Source organism: Capra hircus, chromosome 6 (assembly GCF_001704415.2).
Source record: "Capra hircus breed San Clemente chromosome 6, ASM170441v1, whole genome shotgun sequence".
Classification (NCBI taxonomy): domain Eukaryota; kingdom Metazoa; phylum Chordata; class Mammalia; order Artiodactyla; family Bovidae; genus Capra; species Capra hircus.
Genome location: NC_030813.1, coordinates 65972314 through 65988791, shown reverse-complemented (window position 1 = coordinate 65988791; position 16478 = coordinate 65972314). Strand labels below are relative to the sequence as shown.

At 37.8% G+C, this 16478-nt stretch overlaps 1 protein-coding gene and 1 pseudogene across 1 annotated transcript in view; one reads left to right on the top strand and one right to left on the bottom strand.

Annotated features, from left to right (window-relative positions):
• LOC102184512 (cytochrome c oxidase subunit 7B2, mitochondrial) overlaps positions 1-16478 on the top strand; it is a 150450-nt gene that overhangs the window by 45393 nt on the left and 88579 nt on the right. The gene's annotated exons all lie outside the window — the stretch shown is intronic.
• On the bottom strand, positions 7213-8799 carry LOC102184235 (annotated as a pseudogene).

Genomic DNA, 16478 nt, shown 5'->3' with positions numbered 1-16478 from the left:
GGGAAATTGGGTAAGGGGAGCAAAGAGTATTGTATTAAAGAAACTTAACAAGTGATTTTTCTGTTTTCCAAATGTAATTAGCAGTCTCTTTCCTCCTCATCTTTGCATAAGCCATTCCTACACACAGTTTCTTATAGCAGTGCTTGAATATTACTCCTTATCTTCCCTGCTCTGACCAACCATGGCTAATTTCTGAATTTCCTTTAGGGGATCTACAGACTTTTGGTTTTTTATTTTTCTAACCTTATAAGTTATTTTCTTGACTGAGCTAAGATGTTAAAAATTGAGACTTTACATTTAAAAACCCCTGCTTTCCGTTTCTTTTTTTTTTAAATATCAAAAGTTCTAACAACACTGGACTATCTCTCCAAGGCTAGATCTGAGATAAATAACCTTACTCATGAGAATATTATTTTAGATTTTCCCACAAAGCTTAGGTAATTTTAAGGAAGATAGTATAATTTGATTTAAAAGGAATCAATGTCTTCTTTTTGTGGTTTTGAAATTAACATTATTTGTTTAAGAAACTAGACTAGTTTCATTGTGACCAAGGCAGTTCTTAAACTTTAGGCTGGGGACAGATCATACTCTCTTGCGATACCATTGTCAGACACTTTGTAGGGAGACTGGGTAATCTCTAGATGAAATTAAGAAATGTAACTTTAAAATAGTAATGACATTAAAAGTTGTTGTTGATCATTATTTGACACTGAAGATTAGTAGGAATAGAAAAGAATAAGTTTACTAGCTTTTGATGTTCTGTGTCAAATGTTAAATTAAATGTTATATATGTATTATATATAATCTACTTTTCCTAGTTCAACTATGAAATGTCTACCAGTCCAGTTCCAAGTTTATCTCTAAAAATACCATGCTCATTCCTTCCTCCAGTGTTCACATATTGCCTATAACTATAACCATTTCATATCTCCCCTTTGGATACCCAGATCTTTCCTACCCTCCAGGGTCTAAAATAAAGTTCTTTTTTTTCATGCATTTTTTTTAAATCAATAAGTATTGCCTATTAGAAAGGATAGGGACTTTAGAGGTGGACAAACTCCTGAGAAATCTGTATGCAAGTCAAGAAGCAACAGTTAGAACTGGACAAGGAACGATAGACTGGTTCCAAATCAGGAAAGGAGGACGTCAAGGCTGTATATTGTCACCATGCTTATTTAACTTATATGTTAAAGTACATCATGAGTAGAGTACATCATGAGAAATGCTGGGCTGGATGAAGCACAAGCTAGAATCAAGATTATTGGGAGAAATATTAATAATCTCAGATATGCAGATGATACCACACTTATGGCAGAAAGCAAAGAACTAAAGAGCCTCTTGATGAAAGTGAAAGAGGAGAGTGAAAAAGTTGGCTTAAAACTCAACATTCAGAAAACTAAGGTTATGGTGTCTGGTCCCATCACTTCATGGAAAATAAATGGGGAAACAGTGGAAACAGTGACAGACTTTATTTTGGGGAGTCCCCAAAATCACTTCAGATGGTGACTGCAACCATGGAATTAAAACTTGCTCCTTGGAAGAAAAGTTATGACCAACCTGACAGCATATTAAAAAGCAGAGACATTACTTTGCCAACAAAGGTCCATCTAGTCAAAGCTAGGGTTTTTCCAGTAGTCATGTATGGATGTGAGAGTCAGACCATAAAGAAAGCTGAGCACTGAAGAATTGATGCTTTTGAACTGTGGTGTTGGAGAAGAGTCTTGAGAGTCCCTTGGAGTGCAAGGAGATCCAACCAGTCCATCCTAAAGGAAATCAGTCCTTGGTATTCATTGGAAGGACTGATGTTGAAGCTGAAACTCCAGTACTTTGGCCACCTGATGTGAAGAGCTGATTCACTGGAAAAGACCCTGATGCTAGGAAGGGTTGAAGGCAGGAGGAGAAAGGGATGACAGAAGATGAGATGGTTGGATGGCATCACTGACTCAATGGACAGTTTGAGTACGCTCCAGGAGTTGGTGATAGACGGGGAGGCCTCGCATGCTGCAGTCCATGGAGTCACAAAGATGTGGACATGACTGAGCTGAACAGAAACTTGGTTTTGAAACCAAGTCTGCTTATTTATGTGACTGTGTGGACAATTTTAGCTTTCCTGATCCTCCATTTCCCCATAAAATCATAAAGTTGGTGTAATAATTGCCTCACTTTTTATGAGAAAAATGTTACAAGATGCTAAACATCTGAAGATTCATAAAGTGTTAACATATTTTCTCTAGCATTTAATAATCCAGAGTAGCAGCTCAAGATGCATAAGCCTCAAAGTTGTGTCTGTTTGATTTACCCATGTTTTAAAATGTTTATATTAATTTCCAACACTAGAAAAATATTGATATTTTAAATAAGCCTCTAAATTCTTGTTACTGTTTTGAAAATTTGAAGATCTGGGAACCCTCGACCTCTGTTACTAAATGGCAGCAATCCATGGGTAGCTTTTCTGAGCAAACATGTTTCAGTGTGGCTCAGTATCTATTTTGCCCATTGCACTTACTTATTTGCGTTTCTTGGGTCCGATTATCATTTGAATTTACTTTCCTACTTTTAAGCCATTTATTTTTGTATTTGAATATATTCTCTACCTTTCATCTTTAACTATATATGTGTGTGTGTATATATATGTATATATTTCATAGTCTGTGCATGCATGCTCAATTGCTCAGTCATGTCTGACTCTTTGGAGTCCCATGAATTGTAGCCCACCATGCTTCTCTGTCCATGCGTTTTTCCCAGGCAAGAATGCTGGAGTGGGTTGCCATTTCCTTCTCTGGGGATCTTCCCAATCCAGGGATTGAACCCTGGTCTCCTGTATTGCAGGCAGATTCTTTACTGCTTAGCCACTAGCAATGCCCATCATAGTCTACAGTGTTTAAAAATACCATATATTTTAATGTACCTTGTTACATATAATGTATATTGCATGCCTTATTCTATTATATATTATAGATATATAAATGGGGCTACCCTGATAGCTCCGTTGGTAAAGAATCCACCTGCAATGCAGGGGACTCTGGTTCGATTCCTGGGTTGGGAAGATCCACTGGAGAAGGGATAGGCTACCCACTCCGGTATTCCTGGGCTTCCCTTGTGGCTCAGCTGCTAAAGAATCTGCCTGCAATGTGGGAGACCTGGGTTCAATCCCAGGTTGGGAAGATCCCCTGGAGGAGGGAACGGCTACCCACTCCAGTATTCTGGCCTGGAGAATTTCATGGAGTGTACAGTTCATGGGGTTGCAAAGAGTCAGACATGACTGAGCAACTTTAAGGACTTCCCTGTAGCTAAAATGGTAAAGAATCTGCCTGCAATACAGTAGATCCAGGGTTCGATTCCTGGGTCGGGAAAATCCTCTGGAGAAGGGAATGCAATCCACTGCAATAGTCTTGCCTGGAGAATCCCATGGACAGAGGAGCCTGGCAGGCTACAGCCCATGGGGTTGCAAAGAATTGGACACTACTGAGTGACTAGCACACAGACATATATAAATAAATTCCTAGATGGCACATATGAGATTTTAAAAAATCTTCAAAACTCTACTAGCTTCTAGTTGTTACATTACATCATAAGTTAATAAATACTGGTTAAATTATAGTATAAGGTTAAAAGGTGTAAAGATGTAATGTGTCCATGGAGTTAATTTTATCTATCATCAGTGTAGCTTCCATCTCTCTATGAAACTATGAAGGAGGATACATGCAGAGGGGGAAAAAACTTATTTTTTTTTTCTCTCTTCAGCGTCAGGATTGGTTTTTCAGGGTTTTTTTCTGTTCACTGGAACTTTAGTATGCATACATGCTGAAAATTCTTTGTTTTGATCAGTTTTTACTTCTGTAGCTCTCCCACTGGGAAATTGTACTTGCTCTTTGTTTAATTTAGCTGTTACATAAATATGTTGAAATGATCCATTATTTCAGTTCCTACTGTGAAAATATTTTGTAAGCAGCAGTATTAAAGCACTTTTTTTTCCCCTCTCAGCTGTATAGATCATAGGAATTTGAAAGCAGCCAGAGAATGTAAACCTTATCCAGCAGACCTCCTCATGACACCACTGAGGCTCTGGAAAGAAAATGTCCACAGCTCACCTCTAGACTGAAGAACCTCAAGTAGGGCCCAGCATACATGACTCCTGTTCCAACTAATGTTTAAATTTTAAATAGTAGTTCAGCTTTTTATGATGATGTGAAGCAAATGAAATGGATTTCACTGAAATAGTTACGTTTTCATCCTCATAATCTAAATCAACTAGTATTTATTTAACTTACTATGTAGTTTTATTTTATTTTCACAAGAGCTATGTGGGATATGTACTGTTATTATCTCATCTTACGGCAGGGAAACCTGAGTGACTTTCTGAGAGTTAGAAAGCTAGCGATGGTGGATGTGAGATTCCCACTCTGGCCATCCGACTTCAGCTTCCATGTCTGTAACCATTAGGCCGCCTGCTCTGTCATCATGTGCTTATTTTCTCTATTCTGTCTTGCCTTTGTCATGTCCATGTGTAAGAACTGATACAACGTTAACAAAGTTTTCAGTCTATATGTGATTGTTTAGATGTTAACTTCTAAAGTTAAAAATTTCTGCCTTCATTAGACAGTTATATCAAACTGTATCTCTACTGTTCTGATTCACCATTTCACCTATCTGTGAAATTCTGAAATTGCTATAGTGGAGATTTTCTTCCTCTGCAAATACTTCTACTGATGTTTGCCACTTTAAAAACAAGCAAACAAAAACACTTTAGCTATGATGACTTTGGATGAGCAAAATAATTCTTTTAATAAGTACGCCTCAAGCCTTTTCTCGATTGCTCAAAAAAATCTCATTTCCCGTAGAAACAGTTTTGATCTTCAACTTTCAATTTCACCCTTTTTATGTAAAGAGTGCCTGATGGGATGAAAAGCTGTGTACTTTCTATTCAAGAGAGGGTTTTTCATTCAACTTTTTAATGTCTTCATTTTTACAAAAGCTATACCCATTGCTGGATGAGGCACTATATAGGAGACCAAAGGATTGGAAGTTGGACTTCACAGTTGAGAATTAAAACATATGAACAATCGGTTAAATAACTTAAATCCATGTAAGGAGACCCTGAGCAGTGAAAGTCAGTGTTCTAGTCCTCTAGTGCTGAGCTAAAGAGTATATGAAGTGAAGTACAATTGAGTCAGGTGATATTAATCAAGGGCTTTGGAAAAAAGTCAGACTTCCCTGGTGGCTCAGACGGTAAAGCATCTGTCTACAATGCGGGAGACCCGGGTTCGATCCCTGGGTTGGAAAGATCCCCTGGAGAAGGAAATGGCAATCCACTCCAGGACTATTGCCTGGAAAATCCCATGGACAGAGGAGCCTGGTAGGCTACAGCCCATGGGGTCGCAAAGAGTTGGACACGACTGAGCGACTTCACTTCACTTGGAAAAAAGTACCATCCAGTTCTGGTTCTGTAGTCATATCCTCTGCCTGGCTTTCATTTCTCACTGATCTGTAAGAAATTGGAGGAGGCACATAAGTCAGATTCTGGGTTATCTTTTTTGTAACACTTTATTTTTCTGACTAGAAAACAAAGCCAGACTTAACTGTGAATATTTAGAAACTATAAAAAAGTATGAAGAAAAATATTGTCATCCAACACCCAGAGAAATCCACTGTAAACAGTTAATTATCTATTTTTCCAGGTCTGTGTGCTTAACTGTTTAAACAGCTCTTTGTTGCCTTTATATTATGTATGTTCAACAAATTTAGGATCATATGTTTATGTACAATTTGTTTATGTTTATTTTTAGTTCACCTTTTCTCACTTAGCCCAGAACTCAGAGGAGCATGAAATACATGACTAGTTTGCATACATTTAGTATTGCTCAAAAGGATGTTTTAATGCCTTTGTCATGTTTTCTTCTATGATGATTAGTGTATTGTTATTCTACTATTACATCTTCTCTCTTCATTTTTTAATTGAAGTATAGTTGATTTATAATATTATATTAGTTTTAATTGTATAACATAGTGATTGAATAATTTTATAGATTATACTCCGTTTAAAATTATTATTAAATGGCTGTATGTGCTGTGCTATACATTATATCCTTGTGTCTTATTTACTTTGTAGATAATAGTTTATACTTAGTCCTGTATCTCTATCTTGCCCCTTCCCCCTTTCTCTCTCCCTGTTGATAACCACTAGTTTGTTCTCTTATCTCTGTGACTCTGTTTCTGTATTCATTTTTTTTTTATTTTTTAGATTCCACATATAAATAATATAATACTTATCTTTCTTTCTTGACATACTTCACTGCACCTAATGCCCTCCAGTTTCATCCATATTGTTATAAATGGCAAAATTTTATTTTTTTATGGCTGAATAATATTTCATTTTATATCTCTCATATCTTCTTTATCCATTCATCTGTTGGTGGAAACTGAGGTTGCTTTCATGTGGTGGAAATTATAAATAATGCTGCTAAGAACATTGGAGTGCATGTATCTTTTTGAATTAGTGTTTTTGTTTTCTTCAAATATATATGTATTAGTGGAATTGCTGGATCATATGATAGCTACATTTTTATGGTAGATAAATTTTGAGGAACTTCCATACTATTTTCCGTAGTAGCTACACCAATTTATATTCCCACAAACAGTGTACTAGGGTTCCCTTATCTCCATGCCATAGCTGATATTTGTTATTTGTATTCTTTTTGATGATAACCATTCTGACAGGTGTGAGGTGATACCTCACTGTGGTTTTATTTGATTTCTCTGATGATTAGTGATGTTGCACATCTTTTCATGTGCTGGTTGGCCATCTGCATGTTCTCTTTGGAAAAAATGTTCTGTTCTTCTGCCCATTTTTATTCTGTTTATATTTGGTATTGAGTTGTATGAGTTGTTTGTATGTTTTAGATATTAATCCCCATCAGTCATATAATTTGCAAATATTTTCTCCAGTTCAGTAGTTTGTCTTTTTGTTGTGTTGATGTTTTCCTTTGCTGTTTAAAAGCTTTTAAGTTTGATTAGGTCCCATTTGTTTATATTTGCTTTTGTTTTCTTTGCCTTAGGAGGTGAATCCAAAAAAATATTACGGCAGTTTTTGTCAGTGAATGTTCTGCCTATGTTTTCTTTTTCTTTTTTTTTTAACTTGAAAAAATTGCCTTTATTCAGAATCATACTTTTTTTTTCACTCTTACCATAACAAAAGTTTAAAAAAATATATCGCTTGGTGCAATGAAATACTACATTTAATTATTCAAACACTTAATGCAAGGTTGCTCACAGTTTACATGTGAGAATTTAGCATGATCCAAACTCAAATATCCATTTCTCATATCTTTCAATGTCTGCAGCAGATACTGACTTTGAAACCTTTTTTAAAGCCATTTCAAAATCCTCCATAGTTGTAGGCATATACATTTCTTCTCTTGAAAGATTTCTGATTTCTTCTGGGGTCAAACCTTTAATACGCCTTCTCATCGCCATCAAGGATGCATCCCTGCACACGTTGGTAATGTCCGCACCTGAATAGCTCTCCATGTTTTCTGCTATACTCGCAAGGTCAACATCATCAGCCAATTCCAGCTCACGGAGACTTATTCGTAATAGCTCCTCCCTGCCTTTTGCTGATGGTAATGGAATATAGATTCTTTCTCAAGACGTCGTCTTAAAGCCTCATCAATATTCCAGGGAAAATTAGTAGCTGCCAGAACCATAACCATTTTGGAAGGGTCATCATTTTCAGAAGCACCTCCAACACCATCCATCTGAACCAGCAGCTCGGCCTTCACCCTTCTGCCTGCCTCGTGCTCTTCAGACGTCCCTCTGCGGCTGCAAATGGAGTCTATCTCATCAATAAATATAGTAGCTGGAGAGTAAAATCGAGCCATTTTGGACAGAAGACGAACAAGCTTCTCAGACTCTCCTCTGTATTTGGAAGTCAGAGTTGATGAAGAGACATTGAAGAATGTTGTCTTACATTCCGTTGCTACTGCCTTAGCAAGGAGGGTCTTTCCTGTGCCAGGTGGGCCCACCATTAACACTCCTTTCCATGGTCTCCTAATGCCTTTAAAGAATTCTGGCATCCACATTGGTAACACCGCAGCTTCCTTAAGCAACTTTTTAGCTTCTACTAAATCAGCAATATCATCCCATCGAACATTGGGATTCTGAGAAATTATATCCCTTTCCAAAGCTTCTACTAAGTCCTTATCATACCCAGTACTATAAAATTTATTTGTCTCTGGTTCTGTAGCTGCAGCAGGTGATTTGTTCTTTTCTTCTCTTCTTTTATTCTGTTCTTTCTTTTCCCGACTACGAACAGCTTTCCCTCTGTCATTGTGAAGATTGTGTGTGGATGGACGGTGAACTCTGACAGCTGTACTTGGACGGTTACCCTGTGGTTTAGGGTCGCTGTGCTGAGAAGACTGGAGTTTTCTAGGTCCTGGTGAAGGTCTTCGTTCGGCAGGTACGGGCAAGGACCAGACTTCTCCCTCAGACGCTGGAAGCTCGTGTTGTGCGGCTTTTAATGGCGTGCTGTCTAGTTTAAAGCTCTCTAGTGTTTTCATGATATCCTTGACATGTTTCGCTTCCACATTTATTTCCTGCCAAACCTGTTGCCATTTCTGCTGGAGGTATGTATCTTTGACTGAGTACAGATACTTGTTCATTTGGTCAAGAACTCCCTGATAATAGACCATTGCAGAGTCGTAATTTCCCAGCAATGCATATTCACGGGCCAACTTTACATTCTCACTAATCATAAGAAGACTCATGCTCAATTACAAGCTTCCAAATTTGTCAGTTCAGAATAAGCCCTCCCTCTTCTAAAGTCTCCCGGTACTTGACTAGGGGCCTTCATCTCAAGGCACTTGTCCACCTTGAATCTCTGCGGTGCAGAGGCTCTCGGGAAACCGCCCACGGCCGGGCGTAGGGGGAGAGCCAAGTGGGGTTCCGGGCAGCGAGGAAGGAGGGCCCTGCCCTGTTCTGCCCCAGCCACCCTGCTGTCTGCTCACGGACCTGGCACTGTCTGGTCCAACCGTCATGAGCCCCAGATGCTGCTTCACGTAGCCCAGACTTTGAAGGCAGACCCGCCAGGGTCACTTCCGGTGCCAAGGCTGGCCTCGGTGACTCCAGCGCACGCGGGGCAATGCCCCAGGAGCCTGCCTATGTTTTCTTTTAGGAATTTTATAGCTTCTGGTCTTACATTTAGGTCTTTAATCCATTTTGAGTTTACTTTTGTATACGGTGCAGCCATATGGAAAAGGTTTGGCGGTTCCTCAAAAACTTAAAAATTGATCCCCGGGTTGGGAAGATCCCCTGGAGAAGGAAATGGCAACCCACTCCAATCTTCTTGCCTGGAAAATCCCATGGACGGAGAAGCCTGGTAAGCTACAGTTGATGGGGTCGCAGAGAGTCGGGCACGACTGAGCAACTTCACTTCACTTCATGATTCAGTAACCAACTTCTAGGTGGAGTGGCAACCCACTCCAATCTTCTTGCCTGGAAAATCCCATGGACGGAGAAGCCTGGTAAGCTACAGTTGATGGGGTCGCAGAGAGTCGGACATGACTGAGCAACTTCACTTCACTTCATGATTCAGTAACCCACTTCTATATCCTAAAGGAATGAAATCATTTCCATAGGGAAAGATAGCTGCACCCTCAAGTTCATTGTTTCATTATTTACAATATTCAAGGTATGGAAATAAGTATCTGTTGATGGATGAATGGATAAGGAAGATATCCTGTACAGGTTTCTCTCACTACTCGAAAGCAGAATGTTCCTATGAAACCTTAAGCTGAAATGGCCTAAAGTGAAGAGGCAATTACCTTACGATACACACATCTCACTAACAGATGCATGAAATAAATCTAGATAAAGCACAGATGCTCACACACAGTTCAAACTATGATGACTTGGCGCTAAGATACTGAGTGTAGTTAATGGGGAAGAAGCTTGGTGCTGCCACTCTAAAACAGATGCTGAATGCTATTTTCACTTTTTGCCTTTTTTCATATATGTGAAAAGTCTTCCTTAGATTTCTTTTAACTAACAAAAATTGGTACTAAAAGCTAACTGGTGTAAAGCAAACCTTTGAAAAAGCAGGATTATATATATCCTGGAGGATATGTATCTCCTGGAGGAGGGCATGGCAACTCACTCCAGAATTCTTGCCTGGAGAATCCCATGGACAGAGGAGCCTGGTGGGCTACAATCTATAGGGTTGCATAGAGTTGGACACAGCATGCACTAATATAGTATGTTGATTGTTGATACTCATAATTAATATATAAACATTGATATGTAATATTATTATTATTATATAGTATTTTCTAAATAATATAAACTGTTATTCAGCCATAAATAGAAGAAAACTCAATTTCAAACAACAAGGATGGATCTTGAGGGCTAAGTGACTTAAGTCAGAGAAAGACAAATACTGAATGATCTCATTTATATGTGAAGTAAAAAAAAATAAACTCAGAAAGAGTAGAGTTGCAGTGAGGAGAGGGAAATTGGGTGATAATGGTCAAAAGGTACACACTTCCAGTTATAAGATGAGTAAATTAGCGGGGTAGAATGTATTACGTGCTTGAAAATTGCCAAGAGTGTATCTTCAATGTTCTCACCACACCCACACCCACACTGCCCTACACACATATAACTATGATAGGTGATGGCTATGTTAACTGGCCTTACTCTGGTAATCATTTTGCAATATATTGTTGTTCAGTCGCTCAGTCATCTCTGACTCTTTGCACACACCAGGCTTGCAATATATATATCTACCAAATCAGCACATTGTAGCCAATAAACTTACACTTTATTATATGTCAATTATATCTCACTAAAGCTGGGGGGAAAAAGGTGTTGTCTTCTTAGAACACAGATGAATTTGTACTGAACTGCAATCAAGTGCTCTTGGGGGCTACCTACTTTCTTGGATCCTGTCATAAACCAAAACACTTCCAATGGCAACTCTACTATCCTCAATGCCTATATTCCCAAGTAACATTTATTGCCTCTTTATTCCTCTGTCATTTTCAATTCCGTCACTGCTCAATCTCCTTGTCATTTCTTAGTTTGAATCCAAAGAGAAAGAAGTACATTGGCTCCAGCATTTTTTAAACTTGCACCAGTTCTCATTTATTGTCACAAGCCAACCCAATGGATTCATTGTCCTTGGATTAGATGCCTAGCTCAAGACCACTGACTTCTGTTTCTATGGGGACATGGAAATGTGGTACAAAGGCTGGCTGCCTAATAATTTCATTCATCAGGAATAATGGTTTCAGCAGCTTGCTATGGTACTGGCAAGCAGTACATTTGGCCTATGGAGAACAGCAATTTATTCTCACTAATATATGACTTGGTAAATAACTATACTTTTTTTTTTTTACAATGTAATTAATTTACATTGTTGCAGTGTTTCATAGGCTAAAACTGTTCACTTATATAATTTCATGCGATACTTCATATTACATTTTAGGGGAATAGAAAATGGATCTTAAGATATGTTTTCCATGTGTGATATCTATACTATACAAATTATTCTACATTTGAGAAATTTACAAGATACTCATGTTCATTTAGCAATCTTTTTTTTTTCTTGAAAATGCTCACTAACTTGTTCTAATAAATAATTATCCCTGAATGTAGGAATAATTAACACTAAGAATGATAGTTGATAGAATCACATAGTTGATAGAATTTCTGGAAAGAACTGTATACCTCACTCAATTCAACATCTTCATTTTAACAATGCTATGTCTATTTAATCCATCTTTCTTTAGATTGTTAAGGAAGACATGCTCTGATTTTTAATTATCTTTGCAATAAATGCTTGGAATTAATTGCCTAGGGAAAAATGTTTTCTTTCATAAAATGAAATACTTCTTTTTGTTGGAAATAATGTTACTGAACTTGTATTTCTGTCTTTGTAATAGTTGTGAGAAAGCACAGGGCTGGATATAATTTTCAAAACAATTATATGGGCATATTTTTAAAAACAATTATTGTCTTCAATTCATTAGACAAATTATTGAGTGAACAAAACTATGGGTTAAGCATTTTGTAGGCCCTTATTTTTAGCTGTAGTTTATATGTGTTCATCTAATGGTGTATTTCCATTTGCTTGTGTAAATGCATATTTCCATTTTCATGCAAGCCACCTCAGTCATTCTGGAAAGTAGTTTTCCAGTCAGGTAGATCTTACTGAGCACATACTATGGGTTCAGAAGTGTTTCAGTGAAAAGCTAATAGGAGTAAATACTGTGGAGGGACATACATTCTAGTGAGGATTGGACAGAGAAGATTAGGAAAACTGTTAGTAATAAAATAAGTTGAAAACTCCTCCATGCCATGATATAATTCCCCTTGCTTCATGGTGCCAAGGACATTACTGAGAATAATGAAACCTGCTAACCTGAACAAAATGAAGTATATCAGCAATTGATTTAACTTTTAGCATTAATAATGGAGTAAAACCTTGGGAAGAGCTGATGGTGCAAGATGGAGAGTTGTATTGCTAGCTTAGCAGAATATCTATAGAGAAATATACTGTAAATAAATACATATATACACACATACACACGTACACATATACATATGTATATACACATATACTATATATATACATATATGTGTATATATATATGTTAGGCAGAGTAAATGCATATATAATGTATGTTTCCAGATATAATTGACCCTTGAGTAACACAGATTTCAACTGCACAGATCCACTTATAGGCAGATTTCTTTCTATAGTAAATGCTATAATACTACATAATCTGAGTTTGGTTGAATCCACAGATGTGGAATTGAGAATATGGTGGAACCATTAATACAGAAGGCAGACTGTAAAGATACAGAATTTTTATATGTGCTGATGGTTGTCACCTTAACTCCTGTGTTGATTAAAAGAGTCAACTCTGTGTAATATACACACACACATAACACATGTATACACACATGTATGTATAGATACCACATATTGAATATGTAAAAAAAAAGAGAAACATTTTGCACATTTTGGATAGTATTGTTTTCTAATAGAACAGGAATAATGAATACTTGTGTGTCTTTTATAGTTTGCCTGTCTGTTTAAGTAAGTGCTCAATATATCTTCAGTGAATAAATGAACAAGAAAGAAACTGCTTTCAAAGCATTATAGGAAAATAGGATGCTCACTGTAGATAAATGTAGATAAAAGCTGAATACTAATCATACTGGGGCACAACATAGGCTTTGATTATGTGAGAGTGTTTTATAAATAGTATAAGTTTGCATACAAATTATAGATGTTCAAAAAGTGGCAGGGCAGCTTCTTTCACTGAGACATACCTGGTAAATTCAGGGCCTTTCACATAATACATGCTCATTAGATTTAGTTGTATTAATTTATAAAAAATGCACATTAAAAGCTAATCTAAGCATGTCTAAAAACAAAAGTTTAAAAATAGGTTATGTTAGCTACTTAGTAATTAAAATGAACTGAGTTTGATTAATATTAAGTGTTAACCAGTTTTGAAATACCAACTTTCAAAGCCTTATAAACAGTGAAGTAGCACAACTCTGGCACTAATTGGGTCTTCCTGGGAGCCTAATAAGGCTGAATGTCTTTTACTTAGCAGTGCTATTTAGAGCTTTCTCCTCAGAAGGAGGCTGGAGTGAAGGTGGCTGGGACTTTGCTTCTTGTGTCCCTTCCAGTGATGATCACCTATAAGGTGGCTAGAACACTAAGACCCACCTCCGCACAGAAACATCTGCAGGAACACTCATCATTGCTTAAAAAACTGTTAAGTCTTTCATCAAAAGAACTAGTATTGTTAGCGAATGACCTCCTAAGGCAGAAGGAACTGAATGCTTACTGGCTTCTACCAATGTCCACTCAAAATCACTGCCTCTTACCACTTTCTGCCAGTAAGGGGTTAAGTAGAGGATTCCAAGGCTGGAATGGAGATGGCTCCACCTGGTTTCCTTATTCCTATAAGTGGTGATTACCCCTGCGCCCCTAGTAGGTCAGAGGACTCAACCTTCTCTTTGCTCTTTATCTTTGTGTCAGATTTGTCTGAAGAATCTGGAGAAGTTTCTCTTGGAGAAATGCTTTTCTCTTGGTTTTCTTCCTACTTCACTAGTCTCTCTTCCTTTGTCTTTTCCCTGGCTTTTTCATAACTCCCTAGCCTCTAAATTTTGTAGTAACTCAGGACTTGCATAAATTTCTACTGATGCATAAAAAATTACATCAAAGTTGGCTCAGATGGTAAAGAATCTGCCTGCAATGCAGGAACCCAGGTTCGATCCCTAGGTGGGGAAGATCCTCTTGAGAAGGGAATGGCTACCCATTCCAGTATTTTTACATGGAGAACTCTATGGAAAGAGGAGCATGGTGGTCCCTTCTTGGGGTCTTTGGTCTTTGTGTCACAAAGAATCAGAAAAAACTAAGCAACTGATACTTTCCAATTGTTTTAAACAGCACGCATATATTATCTCACAGTTTCTTTGGCTCATAAGTCTAGATACAGCTTAAGTAGGTCTTCTGAAAGACTGAAGACAAGGTGTCAGCTGTTGTGGAGGTAACATCTGAATCTTTACTAGAGAAGAATCTATTTCCAAACTAAACAGGTTGTTGGCAAAATATATTTTCTTAAAGCAATAAAGTGAGGGCTTCATTTCTTGGCTGAAGTTTAGAGACATTACAAGAAGCCAGCTAGAGGCTGCCCTCAGTTTTTTGCCTAGTGGGTTCCCCAACAAGACTCTTGCTTCACAGAAATCAGCTAGCAAGGGAAAAACTCCAACACGGTGGGCACTATATACTGTATTGCAATAGTGTAGTCACAGTGTCAATCATGTGCATGCTGTCATGTATTCTATTGGTTAGAAGCAAGTTTCAGGTCCTGCCCACATTCTAGGGAATGGGAATCAAACAAGAGCATGATCCCCAGGAGGCAGGAAGGAGTGAGGCACCTTAAGAATCTACTCACCCCTAAGGCTAGTCTCTGTCATCTTTCTTCTCTGTCTGTACTCACTTCCTCTTGTATCTCATGTCTTTATACTATCAATGAGTTTACAACCCTGTTTTATATTTAAAACTTGATATCCTTCTGTAAGGGGCTTCCCTTGTAGCTCAGCAGTAAAAAATCCAGTGTTCTCACCAGGAAAAATCTCACGGACAGAGAAGACTGATAAGCTAACAGTCTGTAGGGTCACAGGAGACAAATGTGACTGAGGTGGCACACACAAGCACACACAAATCCTTCCGTAAACTACACACTGATAAGACACTGCATTCTTTATATTGCTCCTCTTGAGTATGTCTGATAGATATCTAAAAATTCAAATATCCAAAGTCAAAATAATTATTTCCCCTAGTAGTAAAAATACCTGCTTTACCAGTGGTTTCACAGTCCCACTAAATGGCAGCTATATTCTATGCTTTCAGTTCCTCAGATCAAGAAACTTGTGTCATTCTTGACTCTTCTCTCTTATCCAAGACCCAATTTATTAAATCTTACTTTTTAATTGGCCATTTCTTGATTAGTATCCTTATCAATGCAAAGAAATTGAGGAAAACAATAGAATGGGAAAGACTAGAGATCTTTTCAAGAAAATTAGAGATACCAAGGGAATATTTCATGCAATGATGGGCACAATAAAGGAGAGAAACAGTATGGACCTAACAGAAGCAGAAGATATTAAGAAGAGGTGGCAAGAATACACAGAAGAACTATACAAAAAAGATCTTCATGACCCAGATAACCACGATGGTGTGATCACTCACCTAGAGCCAGACATCCTGGAGTGCAAAGTCAAGTGGGCCTTAGGAAGCATCACTACGAACAAAGCTAGTGAAGGTGATGGAATTCCAGGTGAGCTATTTCAAATCCTAAAAGATGTGCTGTGAAAGTGCTGCACTCAATATGCCAGCAAATTTGGAAAACTCAGCAGTGGCCACAGGACTGGAAAAGGTCAGTTTTCATTCTGATACCAAAGTAGCACAATGCCAGAGAATGTTCAAACTACCACACAATTATACTCATTTCACACGCTAGCAAATTAATGCTCAAAATTCCCCAACCTAGGCTTCAACAGTATGTGAACTGAGAATTTCCAGATATTAGAAATGGATTTAGAAAAGAGAAACCATAGATCAAATTGCCAGCATCTGTTGGATCATAGAAAAAGCAAGAGAATTCAAGAAAAACATCTGCTTCATTGACTATACTAAAGCCTTGAATATGTGGATCACAAGAAACTGTGGAAAATTCTTAAACAGATGGGAATACCAGACACTCTTACCTGCCTCCTCAGAAATCTGTATACAGGTCAAGAAGCCACAATTAGAACTGGACATGTAATAACAGACTGATTCCAAATAGGGAAAGGAGTACGTCAAGGCTGTATATCGTCATCTTGCTTATTTAACTTATATGCAGAGCACATCATGCGAAATGCTGGACTTGATGAATCACAAACTGGAATCAGGATTG